Below are 19,319 nucleotides of genomic sequence, written 5' to 3' on the forward strand. Positions count from 1 at the left end.
CTGGCATCCTGTAATGCTCTGTTTGGGTGGCAGAGCCGTATTCAGTCCATGCTGATTAGATTTCCATAGATGGGCATTCAGCCCGTAACTCTTTCCATGTATTGGCTCACTTACTCTATACTTTTCTTGTTTGCCGCTTGTTTCTTTGCCCATTATACTATAGGTTTCTTAACTATATTATCATTAGATTTGGTACACAAGAATAGAATTAGATGCTTTTGTAATGAGATTCTTGTCAGGATTTTTTTATGGTTTTGGAGTTAATGGATTAATCTTGAAAACTTACTCAATGAGCAGAAAAAAGGCTACATACAAAATTTACACTTTCATGTCTTGTCTGGTTACCAGGGGCCTGTGAATTAAGGAGGCCTGAGCAGGTTTCACCATCTTCCTGTTGCCAGCTGTCCTGTCAGTAAGAAACCAGTCAGGGTGTTCCTTATCAGGAACCAACAACATTCAGCCTATTTGTTCCCAGAGAAGATGAAATACAGCAGCCACAGTTACCTCCCACCACAACTGTGAGAGAGTTACTTCCCTGGGATCAGACCTGGCAGCATTTGTGGGTATGTAAAAAAGCTGAGGCAGAAGGGTCAGGGTTGTAAACAAAGTCCCTGTAGTGCTGGTGGTTTGTCACTGTGGGCCCTCAGGCCTTTTGCTGACAGTATCGCCGTGTATTTCTGCTTTGATGTTGCCCCATGTCTTGGTTTGGGAAGACAGGTATCTGCCAGGTAATAAAAAAAAAAAACTACTGGAGTTTCCTTTGGAATGGAGAGTTTAAACCCCCCCTCCACCCCTTTTTTTTTCTTTTTAATTATAAATTTACAATCAGAGGCTCTTAGCCAAAGATTTGGGAAATAGGAATAGCAGTTCTTTACTAGTATGTATTACAAAGAAAACAAACACAAAAAAACCCCCACCAAACAACTACAGCATTAATAACAAATGAAAACAGTACCAAGAACCTTGAGAGTTCTGTTTCACAAAACCCAGGACAGTTTGGTTTTGGTGTCCTTGCAGGATCTTCAGAGTGCCAAGCTGAAACGGTGGAAAAGTCCCGGGCTGGTAGCTGGGATGGCAGGGTGTCCCGGCAGGCAGGGGCAGGATGTTCCGGCAGCGCAGGGGGTGCAGGGTCACACTGTAGCAAGAGGAGCCGCGCTGAAGAAGCCGAAGGCGAGGCAGGGCCAGCCCAGCTCCCGCGCGTGGCAGAGAAAACTCCGGATTCAGGCCGAGCCGGTGATAGTAGATTTCCCAGGACTGGATCACTTTGGCTACAGTGAAACTCTTCTAGCTCACAACAGCCGTTCTTTCTCTTCCTGAATGACGGAAAAAGAAGAGCCTGCAGCTGCCTTAAGCTCTGTCTTTTACCTGCGTTATCTCCCCCTTCCAACTTTGTCTACCTTTCTGTTTCGATTAAATACTCTCAAGTATCCAACATTTGGTCTTCTTGGTAACTTATGGGGAAAAAATTCTTTAGAGAAAGAAGGAACAAACCTAACCCCCAACACCCCATAACTGTGTGGCTGGTCATGGTGACTGGGACCTCAGTACGTGACATCAGACCCATGTGCAGCATCCAGGCTTTTAGGTCTCCAAACAGATGAAGACACAGGGCAGTGCTCCTAATGAAGCAAACAAGTCAAGGAAACTGGTAAGAGTGAAGTGCATACACCTGCAGAGTGAATGTTATCTGGCTCAGCACTCTTCTAGGGGTCTGTGCAGTTATCTGAGGCTGACCTCCAGCCTCAGAAGGTCTTTCCATAGAGTGTATCATCATGGTACAAATTAGCTGCAGAGGTCTAAGTAAATCTTCAAGTTATGGATTCTGATCTTTTTACCTAGGTCTAGAAGTAAGGCTTTTGGAGACAGAGAAGCAGGTTTCTTTAAACTGGGGTAGAGGCCAGGTGAAAGGTGTCTTGCAGACCCAGGCCAGGCTGGTGTGGATGCAGGCACACAGTGTAGTCTGCGTGGCTCAGTACCTCATGCATGCCAGCATTCTGCTAACAAATTGTCATGGGCAGCAGGGCAGAAGTGCCTCTATTTTCTCTGTCTTTGACACTCCTTGTCTTTGAATCAGATTACTGACATGCTTCAGGATGTGGAGAGGATGGAATGGCAACTTACCCTGCCTGCCTCTTCCTCCCTTGAGTAGGGCAGGGCACACACTGGGTCCCTGTCACATTTTCCCAGCTTGAAGACCAAGTTGGAGCACTAAGATAGGATGACAGATCTTCTGAACATCAACCAGTCACTTCAGCAGTGAATCCAAACTTGCTTGCAAATGTCTCTATTTTAAATGGTATATAAATATGCTGATGAAGGTCAGCTGTATTTCTCATTTTCTAATAGCTCTGTACTTTTGGTTTATGTGCTGTTGAAATACTCGGATGGTATTTCCAGCTACCTCAGTTTTACTGTAGGGAAACAGAACTCTCATCAAGTGATGCTGATGGGAAGAAATCATCTACCTCATTCACAATGCTGGTTTTGAAATTAACTGTGGCGACTCAGAGGGGGAAAAAAGTTTAAATTAATATTCCAAGGAAAACCTTCTGGTTTAGTACAGTTATAGTAGAAAAAAATGAGAATATGCATATAGAATGCCACAAAATAGGGTCTTTTTTCTTCGCAGTTATGATGGCTTTCCCTCATATTAAATCTCAGTTTGAACTTTTGCCATTCTAAGTGGAAGAAGTGATAGAAAGAATCCAGAAGTCAGTGAATATCTTTAAGAGGGTGGAGAGTCTTCTGTAAATACCGGGTTTGTTGTTGCTGCTGTGAGTGGTAGAAACAGCAGTAACATGCTAAGCTTGAACCAGCATTGCACAAACACTCAGGTCTGAGGAGACGTACAAAAAGGATTATGAGCTACGTACAGAAAATGATGGATTAAAAAAGACAAATAAAATGATCTGAGGAGTGAAATGAAAAGTAAATTAAAATAACATTGTAACAAAAATGAGGAAAGAGCTAAAAAGTTGTAGAGAAAAAGCATTTTATCTAAATGAAAAAGAGACAACTTACATAACATGTGCTGACCTTGTGCAACTTGTTGCCTCAGGATATTGTTAATTGTAAGAGTTAAAAAGGGTTTTTAAAAATGAAGATTCAACCTCTATATAGATAAAAGGGAATGTGTGTCCTATACATAGGTAAAAGAGAATCAGAAAAGAGCTTTCCATTAGAGAATCTTCCTCAAAATCTTGGACTATCTTCCACAAAATGATGCCAGCAATGGATGCCAGAAGGAAAAAAACTGTGTGCTATTTCACGACATCAGCCCCTAGATTTCTGTATAAAAGAGCTGTTCCTCATTCCCTGCTCTCTCTTTTCATTTGCCAACCGTCCCTCCTCAGCTTTCCTAGTACCTCATCCTCTGCATTTTTTGAATGTACATGAGGGATATAAGGTGACCTGATAATAAAAAGGGGCTGGAAACCAGAACAAGGCTGACGGCCAGTTACTTTGATAAAACAGCTTACCCTATCTCCATTTTAGTTAACATTGAAATTCTGACATATTGCCCTGAAATTACCACTCACCTTTTTTTTTTTTTTCCCCCCATGTACAAGAATAAAACAACTGTCCTTAAGTCATGCCTTTGCCTTGTAGATTAATGCTTTTCATGTTGTTTCTAAAACTCCTCTCAAGGTGAATCTGTGCCAGTTAGGCAGAGTTAGAAGTAATACAACTATAGAGAAATTATTTTCAGGGATTTCAGCTGTCAAGAATGATAACAACCCTCTTTGACACACAAACACGGGCTATTTCTTTGGTATAAAACAAAGTGCAGATTTATTCCAGAAAAATCAATAATTTGGACTTTTAGCGTTTGCTAAAAATTTGTTAATATGCACAATTATTTTCTTGTTGAAATAATGAGAAATTCCAGCAAAATGCACTTATAAAAATAGTATGCACAAAATGAGAAGGAAAGTGGGTGTGTATTATGTATATATATATGTGAATGGATATATATATACATATGTATGTATATATGTATGTGTTTGAGAGTAAGAGTGTGTATCTGTATATACATAAAAATTTTTAGTTCCTGGTTCTTTGTGAGGAACTAATTTGGTCTAATAGATGAAGTGTTTGAAATCTGAAAACAATGTTTTGATGGTCAGAGCAGCAAAAGGGGAAGGTGTTAAATATGGCTTATTAGCATTTTATGGAGAAAAAGAAATTCAGAATCCTCATGAGACCAATAGAGAGAGGGGAAAAATACAGTACACATGTAAATTAACAGCCAGCAATCTTCGTACCTAAGGAAATATCCGCAGGACATCTTAAATCATCTAGAATTTGGGTATACTCATTAACCCATGGGAGTTAACCATCTGGCAAGTAGAATACAATGCCCTAACTAGTGTTGTTGTGTTGTTGTTTTATAAATCAGGCTGGATTCAAGTGTACTGCTTGCCTAATGGAAAGTATATTGTCATTAACATCATGTCCATTGCCAGATAACAATGCATTAAAATTATATATAGCACAAACAAAGAAGTCATCCTAAAAGCAGTATTAGTGTCCATAGCATTGATTGAAGATGTGATACAATAACTCTGTGTTTAAGTACACTCCTGTAAAGATTTCCTCATTTAAAAAGTAATGACAGTATTTACCAGCACATATGCACAGATTTATATCTGATGTCAAATACTCCACATATAAAATAAATGCAAATTAAAGCCATACATACAATGTCTTCTCTCTGTAGATTGTTTTTCTGATTGAAAATAAATCCTGTAGTAAATACACTTAAATTAAATCATTGAAGTATTATACTGATATTGACACAGAAAGCTGTATTTATAAAACTTTATTGTCATTAGAATCAATGGTAGTATTTGGACCTCGACAGACAGAAACAACAAAGATTTATGTACATGAGATATAAAGGCATGCTTTTGAGCAAGGTTTGCTGGCACTTTTGAGCAGCTGAAAATCAAGCTGGGAGTGCCCACTCTCCTTCTCCATGAGCCATTACAGATTTGGAGGAAGTCAACACGGTAGCAGGTCTAAGACCTATTTCAAGCAAGCAAGCAAGCAAGCAAGCAAGCAAGCAACAACTTAAATCATATTCCATTGTTTCCAAATGCTTTTTCAAAGAATTCAGGGAATTCAGGTGCAATTTGAGTTTCTATGTGCATGTACATGGACGTGTTCAAAGACACAGCAGAGTGAGACAACCCTAAAGAGGGAAAGTTCCTCATGCCTCACTGTCTCCTTCTCTCCTGCTCCAGCAGTAGGGGCTGGAAGGCTGTGAGGGATTTTCAGCAGGCGGTGAAACAAGCCCGGTGGAGAAGGCTCTGCCCTAAGCACTGATGAATATTGCTGTGGCTTTGCTTGTCATGCCCTGTCTCACAGTGTGTTCACTTGGTGCCACGTAAGCATAAGACTAAATGAGCTTCCTGGTCCCCTGGCCCAGACTCTAAGAGGGGATGCAGATCAATTCAGATGGATGGACAAAATAATATATAAAAATAATGGAAAAGAGCTTACCTGAATGATGCGCTGTAAGCATAATACACCAACTGCCAGAAACAAAGAGAAAAGCTGAATACAGAAAGTGCTACTGTGAAAAATTAAGAACTTTGTCCCATGGTGAGTGTATGCGGTAACTGCTTGACTAGAATTTCATTTCTGACATTTTCTGTAGTCTTGATTGGATTAAATTTATTTTTAAAGACTTATCCAATATCCCCTTTCCCCATTTCCTTTCCCTTGTGATGTTCCCACTCTATTAATAGCCTCCCTAGTGGGATCCTAGGGCAAGAAGCGAAGAAAAGTATTGAGCCAGATCCTCATTGGTATAAATTAATATAATTCCAACTGACCTCAAGTTATTCCACTGGAGTATCCCAGTGTATCTAATTATAAAGAGAGGTTAACTTTAACTAAGCAGCAAATATATTACTCAAATTGGAATTTATCCAAGATGTGGTTTTGGATAGTTAAGTCATTAGTAAGTCTACATGGTATCATCTGTTAAAATTTGTTTTCTAAAATAAAAATTCCACTTTGTCAGCAAAGTAGCTCGTTCAATAGGAGCATCTGTTGGAGCACAATGCAAGGACATGTGTTTATTGTTAATTGAAGGAATAGATGCACCTTGGAAAATCCTGAAAACTTTCTGTTCAAGCATTGTTGTAACATTCCCTAATTCACACAGTTAATGCAGAGATTGCAGGCTCCTCACAAACCGATTAAAAGCAAACAAGTGCAAACTGTTTGATTTAGTGAAGTGTGACTTTTCATACCATACAACTTACTTGTTATAAAGCTATGGGCTTGCTAATAGGATCGTCACTCCAAACAGAACTTACTAGAAATCTCACTTTCCATATGTCAAAGTTGCAGTGCCTTTATCTCACAAAGAACTCACTTACATACTTTACTTGTTTCGTAAATGTAGTTTTATGGACCCTGTTTAGTATCTGACAGTAATATCTCCCACCTCTGAAACACTCAGATGGAGTACATTAGAGTTCATTTTTCAGAAGTATTTATCATAAGCTATTAGGAGGAGAATTAAAATTGATACTAAAGTTGACTGAGCTTTTAAGGTTTGTCCCTAATCTATTTGTGTAAAGAAGGATCTTGTAATATTCCCTGCCTGCACAGATATCAGTCTCCTGTTCTTATTTTAATCTGTAAAACATATGATTGAGAAGACAAATAGAAGCAGTAAAATGCAAAATCACCTTTCCAGTGAGTCTGTAAAATTAAAATCATTACAACATAAAACTGTTCTTAGGAAAATAGATCCTAGGATTTAAATGTCATAAAATATCAAGTACATTTTTCCTTACACAAAATGAAAGGTCTAAGGTTTCCCTCAGACTTCGGATGTATCAAAGTCCTCATCTGATTCCCAAAGTACTACGAACTGGATACTTTCGGGTGGCATCATTCTTCTTACACTACTGCATAAGTGTTTGTAGTTGAACTGACATACCTGCCTTTGAAGAGAAGATAATACACCTACTCATCTCAGCACTGAGAGGGCAATGTTCCTACCAGCTGCTCCTACCAGAGCAAACACTGAACTCGGAACAACAAAATCACAGAATCCTTTTGGTTGGAAAAGACCTCTGAGATCATTGAATATGATCTTTGGCTGATGTCGACTTTGTCGAGAGACACAACCAGTCATTTCTTGAACCTTTCCAGGGATGGTGACTCCACCACCTCCCTGGACAATCCATTCCAGTGTTTCACAACTCATTCCATGAAGAAATTCCTCCTAATGTCCAATCTGAGTCTTCTCTTGAGCAGCTTGAGTCCTGTAATCTTCTCTCTTGTTACGAGGGAGAAGAGGCAGACCCCCATCTTGCTATATCCTCCTTTCAGGTGGTTGTAGAGGGTGATGCAGTTTTCCCCAAGACTCTTTTTCTCCATCTCAAACCACTGCAGGCTCTGATAAATGCAATAGGGTATCCACCAGTCGGGAGTGCAGTGCTCAGCACAGCTAGTTGTGAAAATCAACATTCTGGTCAAGATCATAATTTCTTAGCTCATGTAGTATTGACCAGGCTTGAACTTTTTTACAGGTTTGTTATCATGTTGGATGAATAAGATCAGTTTACAGCAGATGTCATTTCTGTAATCTGTACAATTAAGTGTGTGCACCAGGAGAGGCAGAAGTGAATGCACCTGTATCCCTCAAGGAAAAGGGCATGTCAAGTGAATGTATGAAGAAGGCTAAGAAAAAAGTTTTTATATAAATCTTCTTTAAACCCACCAGGGCCAAGAACTTTCCCTAGGGGTAGATTTTAAATTAGCTTTTTCTTTCATAACTTCAGGGAGATTCAAGAAACCTCTGTCTCCCATGCAGATCACAGAGAGAAGTTAAAAGAATAGAGAAATATCTGTTCATCTGTGCATGATGCCAGGCTCTAATTTTTCATATAACTGCTCATAACATCTCTAAATTATTAAGTTTAATAAGGTCTCGTGGGTCCGTATGTGTGTGAATGTTTTACCCCACAGAGCTCCTCTAACTGCTCTTGTGGCTGTGCACTTACAGTGAGAAATCAGCAACCAACGCGTAATCTCATTTTATCCCAGCTATTGGTACAGACATTACCTAGTAAAAGTGATGAATATCTGCATTTTATAGATTATGAGTGAGCTTGCAATGGTCTTTAAAGTGGCTGCTTGAGGCAAAGTGGCTTCTTGAGGCAAAAAGAGAGGTTGGCTAAGTCTGTTACCTGTTTTCTTAATCTTCTAAGTTTGCTCTCAAGATCAATCCACTGTATTAGCTCTCATTCCTCCTAGGAATGGCAGAAAGATAGAGCACCAAATCTTTTCAGAAGATTATCAAAAGCTGAGACAAGAGAAGAGAGAAAATTCTTGGAACATGCTACTTTCCACATATAATGTATATGAAATTCAATGTACTGAACATCTGAACTTGATCTTCAGTTTCTAACTTTCACTGTTAAAATTTAGCTGTAAAGGTTATAAAAAGACAAAATCTACAAAGGCCTGTGTATTTACTTAACATAATATAATACAAATACTACTAAATCTAGCAAGAATTATGGCAGAGCTGTCTGGTAAATTTTTGTATGAATACTTTTCCAGCATAAAATAAAATATTCATAGGACTGTTTCCTAAAAAAATTCAGTTCTAACAAAACATTTCAGATTTTCTACTTAAAAAAAGCAAGTTGTTTCACTGTAGATGGAATCAACTTATATCAAAACACCTGCTTCTGAGCACAACCAGGCATTTCATGTGAGACTGCTTCAAAATTAATTTTCAGCCTTTCTTTCTCTCCTGTTAAAGCAGACTGCTGCTGTTTTCCTTTTAGGCCAAATATTTGTCTGATTTTAGGAAGCACAAACTTTATTCTATGAGAGAAAATGCGTGTAATTCCAGATAAAATAAATGTCTACTAATTGTCTAGCATGTTTTGTTGATTACGACATAGAAGTTTAGTCTGTTCAGTCACATTGAGACAAAACTGGACAAGATGCCAGGGGGCAAGCCTCCAGCAGGAAAGTACTTGCTTTTTTCCAGATACCCTTGAGTAAAAGGGTGGTCTTAAGTCTCTGATGAGAAAGTAGCTACACTCTTTTTGAAGGTTCAAAAGATAACATGATAGGAGTTTAATTCAAACTGGAAGTTCATACCACTGAAATCTCAACTTCGATTGTGCCTGAATATGGGAGATATTAATATCTGTTATATCATTGCTGCAATCCTCATGTCCAGCTGAATTCATCTGTATGTTCTGCTCCAGTCACCTTCAGAATTCCCACTAACTGCTGCTTTGCTTTCCAACATAATATAATGCCAGCCAAATCTCCAAATTCTCTTATTCCTTTTTTTTTTTTTTTTTTGGCTCCATCCTGTTAATGTATTCATTAGATAGATACCTAGACCATACGTACTCTGAAACATGTAGTTTTCTTATTAGTTTACACTGTGTGAAGAACAACATAACCCTGTTCCTTTAATAGTCCTCTTCGTACATTGTAAAAGGTGTGTTTGCATAAAGTATAAGAAGACTACTTTTCATCAGTCTCATAATTTCACATATGAAATCCATATTAGAGAGTAATCTCTAACAGTCTCTAATGCCAAAATATTTTGAAGTATCATTTCCCACTTTTTTCGTCTCTGTTCAAGAGGGTTTCCTACTTTTTAGTCATCAGATCCACCTACACACTTGCCAATCAAGCATTAGATCTCTTAATTTCATTTACTGAAGAAATTAAAACTCTCCTTCCCATTGAAATAGCTGTTCAACATCTGAACTGCAACTGATTTCAGAGAAAATTCAAGATTATTAATGCATTTCAGTGATGGGAGCATTTATGCCTATCTTCATGGTTTATGAACCGTGACTTTAATAACAACCCGAGCAGTAACTGCCTTGCAGGACAGGCTCCACTGAAAAGCAAAAGCAAATCAAGAGTTCCTTGTGACTGAAACTCCACTCTACTTAAGGGATTTTAGTCAATTTACTGAAAAAAATACATAAAATACAGCAGTCCACAATGTTCATTCAGGCTTCAATGAGAAAGATCCACCATGGATTTTATTTTCTTACAGATATCTGTTTGAACTCATTTTAACATGACTTATGACTTATTTTTCTGTTTATCCTATCAACCTTTTACTCCACCAACAAAAATATCCACTGAGAGAGAGCACCTGTGTATGTCTCAGTTGCAGTTTGAAATATACTTTATTGACTCACTTCTTTCCTGTAGCTAAAAAATATGTTGCCAGTTTCCCTAAGCGGTTTGATCACATCCAGCAAGCTGTACTTCCACTGTCGTGTGACTGGAAATGGAATATTCCTGCAATATCTGTTTTCAGGGGTGGAGTCACAAGTATTCTTATCAATGAGGCTTACTTCACTATTTTCAAAGACATCAACTGTTTTTGAAAGACTCAAATGCAAAATGCTTTGAATGAATTGTTACCCTAGGGCTGTATACATTTTAACTAGAATTGACCCTGAATGAAGCACATAGTCTCAAATACTTAAGATGTCATAAAAAATAGTCCAGATTTCAGTCCTTCAAGAGATTTCTATTTAGAGAAGGAATCCAAAACTGGCTGAATTGAGATCCTGTTTTCTTTTCCAGCCTGTAGAGTATACTATTCAAAACCTTGATGGAAGCATGACTCGAGCCCAAGCTTCTTGGGCAATTAATTATTTGTATGATTTTATTAACTTCATTTCAAGGTACTTGAAACTGACACTGCACAGAATATGAACTGTCACGTCCCATACCCAGAGTGAATTAGTGACACTACAGTCTGGGTACTCCTCTCATTTTCCAGTATCACAACAGGTAACTAACTAAAGGGAAGTCAAGAGGTGTACCAGTAAAAAGCATGATAAAGTAAAATCAGCATGTTTTTGGAAAGTCAGGTGTTTGAGCTGCATTATTTCTTAAACAGAACAAAACAAAAAACAAACAAACAAACAAACAAAACCACTTAAATGAAAGTGTTGATATATCCATCAAACCTGACTGTCACCCTAGTGATTGCTGAATCATTCTCTGTCTCCATTCTAATCCACAGACACCAGGGAAGAAGAGAAAGAACAACCCCCCCCTCATTCCTCTTACAAAGGCAAATTAGCCAGATTGAAGTCAGCCAGTAAAGGAGAGGGAATATGCTTTTGCCATGTCTTCCTTGCTCCTAGGTATGGGTCCTGGCAAAGATCACATCAACAAGATCGGTCCTTCCTGGGGTGCTGGATTTTTGAGTGGTAACACAGAGGAGCTGGTATAAGGAGGGCAGTGGTCACATATGCCTAGCTAGCTAGCAGGAGAAAACATATGGCTACCATTTGTTCAACCAACAGTGGTGTGCACACACCGCAAGCCCACAGAAGGAATGCTATTCCGCTCAGCCAGACTTCCTCGGGCTCTTCCAAGACACCCGCTTCTGCACGCTTCCCAGGAAACAAGGCATAAGTTGGCCAAAACAGTCCTCAGAAGAAAGGTTTCTTAACAGTTCTAAAGCCTTTCTCTCTTGTCCTTTACTAAGTCAAGTAAGTGCTTTGTGCTACATTGCACAGATGGCTTGATGCTGCATGTGCACAAGTACAGCTGTTAGGTTTGGGGTGGGTTACATGGAGCTGGCAACTCTGCCTTTCAGTTGATATCTATGAAATTAACCAGCAGGCAGATTTTTAGGGAAAGGAGAGGAATTGCTGTGCAATATTTAAAAAATAAGATATATACTCACATCTTTGGCACTGGATGAAATAATCTACCCCTCTAACAGCGCTTGAGGCAAAGACCCTATTTTTTCTCTTCAGTTTATTTTCCTGACTCTGTCACTCACACACTGCAACTGGATGTCAGATTGTTTAGTCTAGTATTGAGACAGCACAAGTGCTCTCATGTAGAGGTCTTATTTCTGGTTGGCTGTTGATCAGCTGGTCTTTTTAGGAGTTGTGTGAATGAGATTGGGCTGGAAAGCACACAAAGGTCGGCAGAAAGTGGGCTGTGCTGGCCGGTGTGTACCTTTATGCCAATTAACCCAGACAGGTATTTGCATCCTGCCCCCAGTCCTGATGTCTGTACATCAGGGTTTGTCACCTTAGCACTGATTTCATTCCAAGCAATGCGGGCACCTAGAGCTGCAAGTAAGTGAGACTGTCTTCAGTGAATTAACTGTGAATATTAGGGAGAATATCTACTAAGCCACTTGAGTGCCATTAGTCCTTCATTGCCATCCCCACAGAAACTGCTTCATGACAAGAGGATCAAGTTGTGCCCACCTTACTGAGAAAGAACCAGAAAGCTGTTCAACACATTTGAGCCTCCAAATGTTAAGGTACATGCCTTCAGATGTTTTAATCCTCTGTCTGTCAGATACTGAATTTGCACTGCTCTCACGTGGCCTTGACTAACCCCAGTAGTCAGGATTCACATTAATTCCGTAGTGAAAGAATATATCTGTTAGAACATTTTATCCTGTAGATATTTAAGCACTAGGTTTCACTACAGCAACTTTGTAACTGAACACAATAGCTTTTTCTAAGTACTGATGTTTTATATTACCTTGATCATTGTGTTTGAACAAACCTGTTTTCCCTTTGTACCTGTACACTGATTTAATTGAAATTAGATACTTTTTACTATCTTGTTTGGTTACCTATTAACTTGACACAGTTAACACATTCTTTATAGTTTTCCTGCGTTCATGATCCTCACCCTGATAATTCAAGTAAGGGCATTTTCTGCTTTGGGTAATTGGCAAGATATTACTTGGGTAAAATTACTTCTCACAAGTCTACTCAGAAAAAGCAGCACTGAAACAGTTAATTCAAACACAAATATGTCCAAGGTTACAATAACGCTTCTGAACTTTAGAATATGGTTCCCAAATCTCAGTAAAAGGAAAAACCTGAAGGAGCATACCCGCAGGGCTAAACATCAGTAAGCAGACATAGAGAGAAGATTGGCATCTACAGAATATAAAACAAGACTTAGTACATAAGGTGAAAGAGGTATCTAAGGTTCTCAGGGGACAGACTATTTCAGTCTTTTGAAATAAGTGGTTTAAGTCTTCAGCTCAGCTTCCTTTGTAATATAAAGCCTATGTGTCCTCTTTGAGTTGGGCCATGCAGTATTACCATTCAAGTACATCTACTTCATATGGCTTTGACACTATACATGAATGTAGTTATATTTTTATATTTCTTGTATGTTTTTATTCTTAGAAAAAATTTTGAACTGTGCATATTTTAATGGTGTAATTGGAATTACATAATCATGGGGAAGATCAATAGATAAATAAGTAAAGGAATATAATTAAAAATTATAATTGAAATAAATTCTTTAATTTGGCAGATAGTAATGAAGTCACAGTATTGTTGCTCCTTGCCTCTACCTTGAATATGCATCATCATGCAAAGCTGTATGACCCTGCCTTTCTGACTTTACTTTGGAGTGTGGAAGGTGCAAAGTGGCTATTCCCTACTAACACTGAAAAACAAAGTCGCTGGCTTTGTCTGACAGTGGCCCATATCGTTGGTGTCACAATTGTAATGGTGACTTAGCCAAAATCACTATGTAGAGGGCAGCACAAAACATGTGCTTAGTTGGATTCACGACTATTGTATTTCAGGTTTTTAGTGACCTAATACCTCACACAGGGGCTGGAAGTTTTAGATTTAATGTATAAGTGAAAATTTTAGATTTTCTTGTATCTTAAAAGGGAAAAAAATAAAGTGGGTGATGAAATTTGCAAGAATTTTTACCAGATTATTTAAGAAGGCCAAAAAAAACACTGTTTCTATGCTCTGGAAGAAAGAAAGGAAAATATGTCTGAATCTCTATAGTAGTCATGATGTGCCATTTTGGTGTGCTGAAAGTCAAACATTATACACTGCCTTAGAAACCCAGCCACCACGAGGATCAAACTTGGTCCTGCCTGAATCAATAAAGATGACAGGACTGTTCACAGGATGAGTGAGTGCAGGATGACACCCTTCCAGTAGTGAGTGAAGAGGAGACATTTGTTTTAGCTGACAGGAAGCCCCAATTAAAAAAGCTTCTGTCTTTCTAACAATTAGCTGTGGGAAGTCATTAGTCATCCCCGACTTTAAATCTGACAGCCAGACAGTACCAGCTTTACACAGGAGCAGGTAACATAGGGTGAACTAATAAATATAGTGGAAGTACATGCCGCATTGGCACCCACGTGAAACCCAGTATGGATACAAGAAGAACAGCAATTATCAGTGGCACCAAGATCAAAAGAAATATATGCTGTTTCTGAAATCCCCACTATCCCCAGACATGACCATAAAGGACACTGATGGATGGCTGTTTACCACCACATGTTAACCTTTCTGGGGACAGGTTGCTTTCAGATCTTGTGTAGGTTACTCACAGTAACCGATGTGAAGGGTAGCTCTTGACACAAATTGTCAAACCACCGTAGTTTCCAGCGAAATGGATCATGATGAATTACATCTATCACAAATTCAAAGGTATGACAATGTTTTTGATGACATGTGTCAAAGCTCTCTCAGTTTTGCTGAACTGTCCCATCCATCTGAACCCTGCTGGATGTGTGGTAGCTGACTCAGACACATCACCACCATGTATGAAGTCTTTTTTTGTGTTTCACATTGGAGGTGCTTCAGGTACTGAGGAAGAAGAAAACTGTCAGTCCTCGAGCAGGCTTCAGGGATATGAAAAGAAGGGGTCTGGGCTTTGGTTTTGTTTACAAACTGAGGAAAAGAGCATTGCTGAGGGAATCTTTGATACTTTTCCAGAAATTTTAATCTAAACATATGAAAAGGGATATTTTGCTGCAGTTCTGTAACACACAGAAATTGAAAGCAGAATGATCTGCTGTGATCCAAGCAAGTGACTTAACAGTTTGTACCTGTTACACAGAAGGAAGGCTACCCTACAGAATTTTGAGTCTGAGGATCATTCTATGACAAGAAAGGGATAAAAAGAAACTGGCTTTCTTCTCTGCATAGTAGCAACTAATTTCTGCCTCCTATCTTGAATTCAGACTGCAGGTATTGTCTCAAGAGTACCTCAGAGACCCTCCTTAACTAGGCATTCTTATTTTCAGTATGTTTCCTCCTCCATTTCTTCCATTTGTTGCAAAAATATTCTTGTATAGCCAGTCTGTTTCTGTGGGGATTTAGTTATCGCTATAGAAATTATTTATCTGGTGTTACAGTTTTAGTCTACAGAGTGTATATATTACTTATAAACTTAGGATATTTTAAAAGTAAAATGTAGAGAGTTTATTTTATTACAGACGTTTTCAAATACTCCCTCTCTCATGACAGCACAACTTTTTATGGAAATAAATGTGACAACACAATTGTATTTTGTAATAACTGGGAATCAGGCAAAAGGAGCTGACTGATTCTGAAGATTTTGAGACACTCTTTTCACAGCATTAACCAAAACTTGGACTAAAGCAAAAGTAATATCATAAATTATTTAACTGGTATCTAAATCAAATATTGTTTCTCCCACTTTACTACTTAGTGCTGATGGTTCTTTAGGGTCATTACATCCCTTCATAGGTTAAATTGTTACATACAGGAATGTGGTAAAGGTTCACCAATATGTGTCCCATTCCTTTGTCCAGGCTTGAAAGTCACCAAAGAGATTTTTGTCATAGAGGAAAAAAACCAAAACTGCCACAAGAAAACTGTCTGTGACAATGACTCTCTGGGGGAGTATTGTAAAGTCAAATGGGTATTGAGTTTGATGTCTTTAGCTGGCTTTTTGCACAAGACGGAGGCTGAATTCCTTTCTGATAGATTACTTTCTTCTGTAACATCTATCTATTTATTTCAAAGACTTTTGTGAGGGTTCAGTGGCATTTTTGCTTCTACTTGTGCAGCAGTGTGTCTGATGTGTTAAGAATGGAGAAGAAGGCATAAGCAGTGCAAAATACCCCAAACAAACTAATTCAAAGTATCAATGAACAAAAATAACATTCAGATTGCATAAATTGTTGTGATTAGTTATTAAGTTCCAACTAATGCTGAGATCCTCTTGGCAGTGCTTAAAAGTCACAAAAGGCATGATTCTTTTGTCTTTAATTTTTAGGCGATTACAACAAATAAAACAGCAACTAACTGCCTTGGACATACAACGAGCTACTGCATCTTCATGACACTGCAGGTTTTGCAAGCCATGGTACCTAATTCCACTGGTAGCTCACAACATATGTGACATCAGTCCTGGAGTGTGAGCATCATGGCATGGGCCCAGCACATATATGGGATCTTGGAAGCATCTCCCAGGCTTGACAACTCATTTCTGAATCGTAATTACACAGCTGCTATTTTAAGCACTGTGGCATTGTAAAGTTTTAAAAGGGGGAAAAAAAAAAAAAAAAAGGAGGCAGATCTAGTGTTCTATGAGCCAGTTGTATAAGGGACACTGAAATTCAGTTTCAAAAAGAGAAGGTGACAGACTGACAGACTAAGCCAGCAGGAGAAGTAAAAAACTGAATATTAAGGTGTACATGATGAAGGAGAAAAATGGCAGGTAGGAAGTCCCAGAGCTGGTGAGGCCTTAAAGGCTGGGTAGATTTTCTCTGACATCCATTCAATATAAAAGCCAAACAATGGTTTATTTTCAATCTCAATTAGGCAAGAATTGCACAGTCATATGTCTGTAGAATGTATTCTACACATATTTTACATGGACTAACTGCCGGAAGGTCAGCAGTGTTTAATATCTTTGGCCATTTAAGTTGCTTTTCTTCTACAAACTCTCTACTTGAAAGGTAAGTTTGACCTCATACATGAATAAAGTCAAGCCTGTGCTTAAGTTTTTATGGGATTAGGTCTTTCTGAAATCTTTATTATTTAAATGCAGAAGTCTCACAGCCAAGTAAATTCACTTTGCATTCTCCACGTATTTTAATGCAGAAATATTGTAGAACTGAAGCTTCAAAAATACTCTCAGACTTGGAGGAAATATTTTCTGTCTAGATCAATGTTGACCTAACAGCTTTATTAATTTATCAAGAGAAGAGCTATAACTCTATTGTAACTTGCCTGCCAATAAATACTATGGTAATTTCCAAGGACAAATTTTTTTTTTTGTTGATCATGAAATACTAAATTTTTAGTCACTTCTCCCTCTGGATAAAAAAAATACTATTAGTTTTTTCAGTTGTGTACAGTAAATATGGATTTCAAGACTTGTTTTTCTGCTTTTCTTAAAACATTTATGAACTTTGAACAGATGAATTTGTTTTAAGCATATTTTTTCATTTGAACACTTTTCCCCCTGGTTTTTAATATGGAATACTGTTCATCACATATTGAATAAAGCAACTTTTACTTTATTTAATGCCTTGACCCAAATCACATTCTGTCCATAAATATTTTACAGTCTGTGTGCAACAAAGGCATGATTACTAAACTCAGGTCTGCACTTGTAGGTAACATACTCGAAAAAAACCCCAAGAATTTTCTTTTCTCCTGTTTTGAGAGAATTAATGTCACTAACTGTCTAACTGATTAGAAGGGATTGCATGTGCGTATATATATGTAAATACACACAGATATATATACACATATATGGCAGTCTATGTATCTCAGTATGTATAAATGTACGCCTGTAAGTGTATACGCATATATTTTAACACTTAGTCTACAGGGATAGGCTGTTGGAAATGTGTAGCAGGTTCTTTTGCCAAGTTTCTGTCTATATTAAATCCATACATACACAAAACAGAAAATATTACTCATTGTATGTCTCTCCAGTAGATTTTTAGTGAGTCTGGAAATGAATTTCCAGACTTGAATCACGGCTGCAAGTACAGCTGCATGTCTGGCAGAGGCAGAGTCTTTGCTGGTGGTTAAATTGAATGGGCAGATGTAGCTTAACAGCTACTTTAGAATTTGAAGAAATTATCTTCCTTTTTTAATTTGTCCTGAATTTTGCTAAGCAAGCACAATAATGCCAGATGGGTGTTCAGAAAGAAGTAAGCTGAACAGCAAGAAGCAAAATGGGAGAAGTGGTGAATCTCAGCCTGTTATCTCAGGGATGACGAGAGGTGGGGAGTTTTACTGGCACACGTCTCAGGTCATCGCTCAGATGCATTCAAGCTTCCACTTTTCAGAGATACGACTGACTGAATCAAGTGAAATAACAGACTTTTTCTCATTCTGAATACAAGGAATAAGATTAGAACAAAGCTGGATGGCACACATGCAAATCCAAATTTGATTTCCTTTACTAAGCATTTCATTTTGGATTAGAAAGGCACAAAAGAAGGCAGTTCAGAAAAACAACAAGCTGAAAAAGGGATCATTTCAGCTTAACCCTGCTGCCAGTCATGAGAGGTGGAGCATCATGGTTTAGGGCTCAGCCTTCCACCACAAGTCCTGCCTTCACACCTCAATCCTCTCTGGTTTTCCTTAAAAATAAAAAAAAAATAATAAAATTAAAAAAAAAAAAATTACTCTAAGCCATTGATGTCAATGACGGACTTTTTTTTTTTTTTTGGTACACATGGAAAGTGGATCAAACAATCAATTTTAAATCTGATTGCTTAGTATTCCTGTCTTTCTTCTAACAGCCCATCTTTGGGAAATTGGCTTCACCAATTCAAAGTGATTAACATTTCCTGCTAGCCCATGTGGAGATGGCAACCTGGTGTATGCCATTTTGATACAAAACTACGTATTGGCATTTTAGTCTAGCTACAGTGCTGGCTTGTTAAGACATTCTCTGAAGCCAATAGAAGCTTTCCTTTGATTTAGTTGAGGTAAAATCAGGACAGAGCTGAATCTGGACAGTTTGTTAAGGACTCCTATTTTGACTTTAAATCTTCCTGCTGTTTGCCACCAAAAATACACAGGTACTTGCCCAAATGTGGCCTTAATGCAGCCTGAAGGTGTTCCTACTGGGAGTTACTTCTTTGAAAATGCTGCGGCTGTCTTCTTGTGTTACACAAGTAACTCAAGAGTTAACTCAAGAGTACCTCAAGCTGAGTCTACAAGGAACTGTGCAGTCCATTTACCATGTTTGAGACTGCTGTGAGAATATTATCACACAGGTATCTGTGTCCCCTATAACAAGTTTGGCATTTGGGGATATTTTTTGCCTTTTTTTTCTTTAATAATAAATTATTATTAGGAATGAATTTCATTACTTAGTGTTTAATACCTAACAAAAAACAAAACAACAAAAAAGGGAAAAAAGGGAAGAAAAGGGGAAAAAAATCCCTAAACCACATTTAATCCCATTATACACAGTAGCACTAATGCTAATGCTCTCCTATGAATCCAGACTTCTCTCTATTCTTCTTGCTGTGTTCCAGA

This window comes from Chamaea fasciata, unplaced genomic scaffold (genome assembly GCF_029207755.1).
Source record: "Chamaea fasciata isolate MVZ Bird 193981 ecotype frontalis unplaced genomic scaffold, bChaFas1.0.hap1 SCAF_1, whole genome shotgun sequence".
In the NCBI taxonomy this organism is placed as follows: domain Eukaryota; kingdom Metazoa; phylum Chordata; class Aves; order Passeriformes; family Sylviidae; genus Chamaea; species Chamaea fasciata.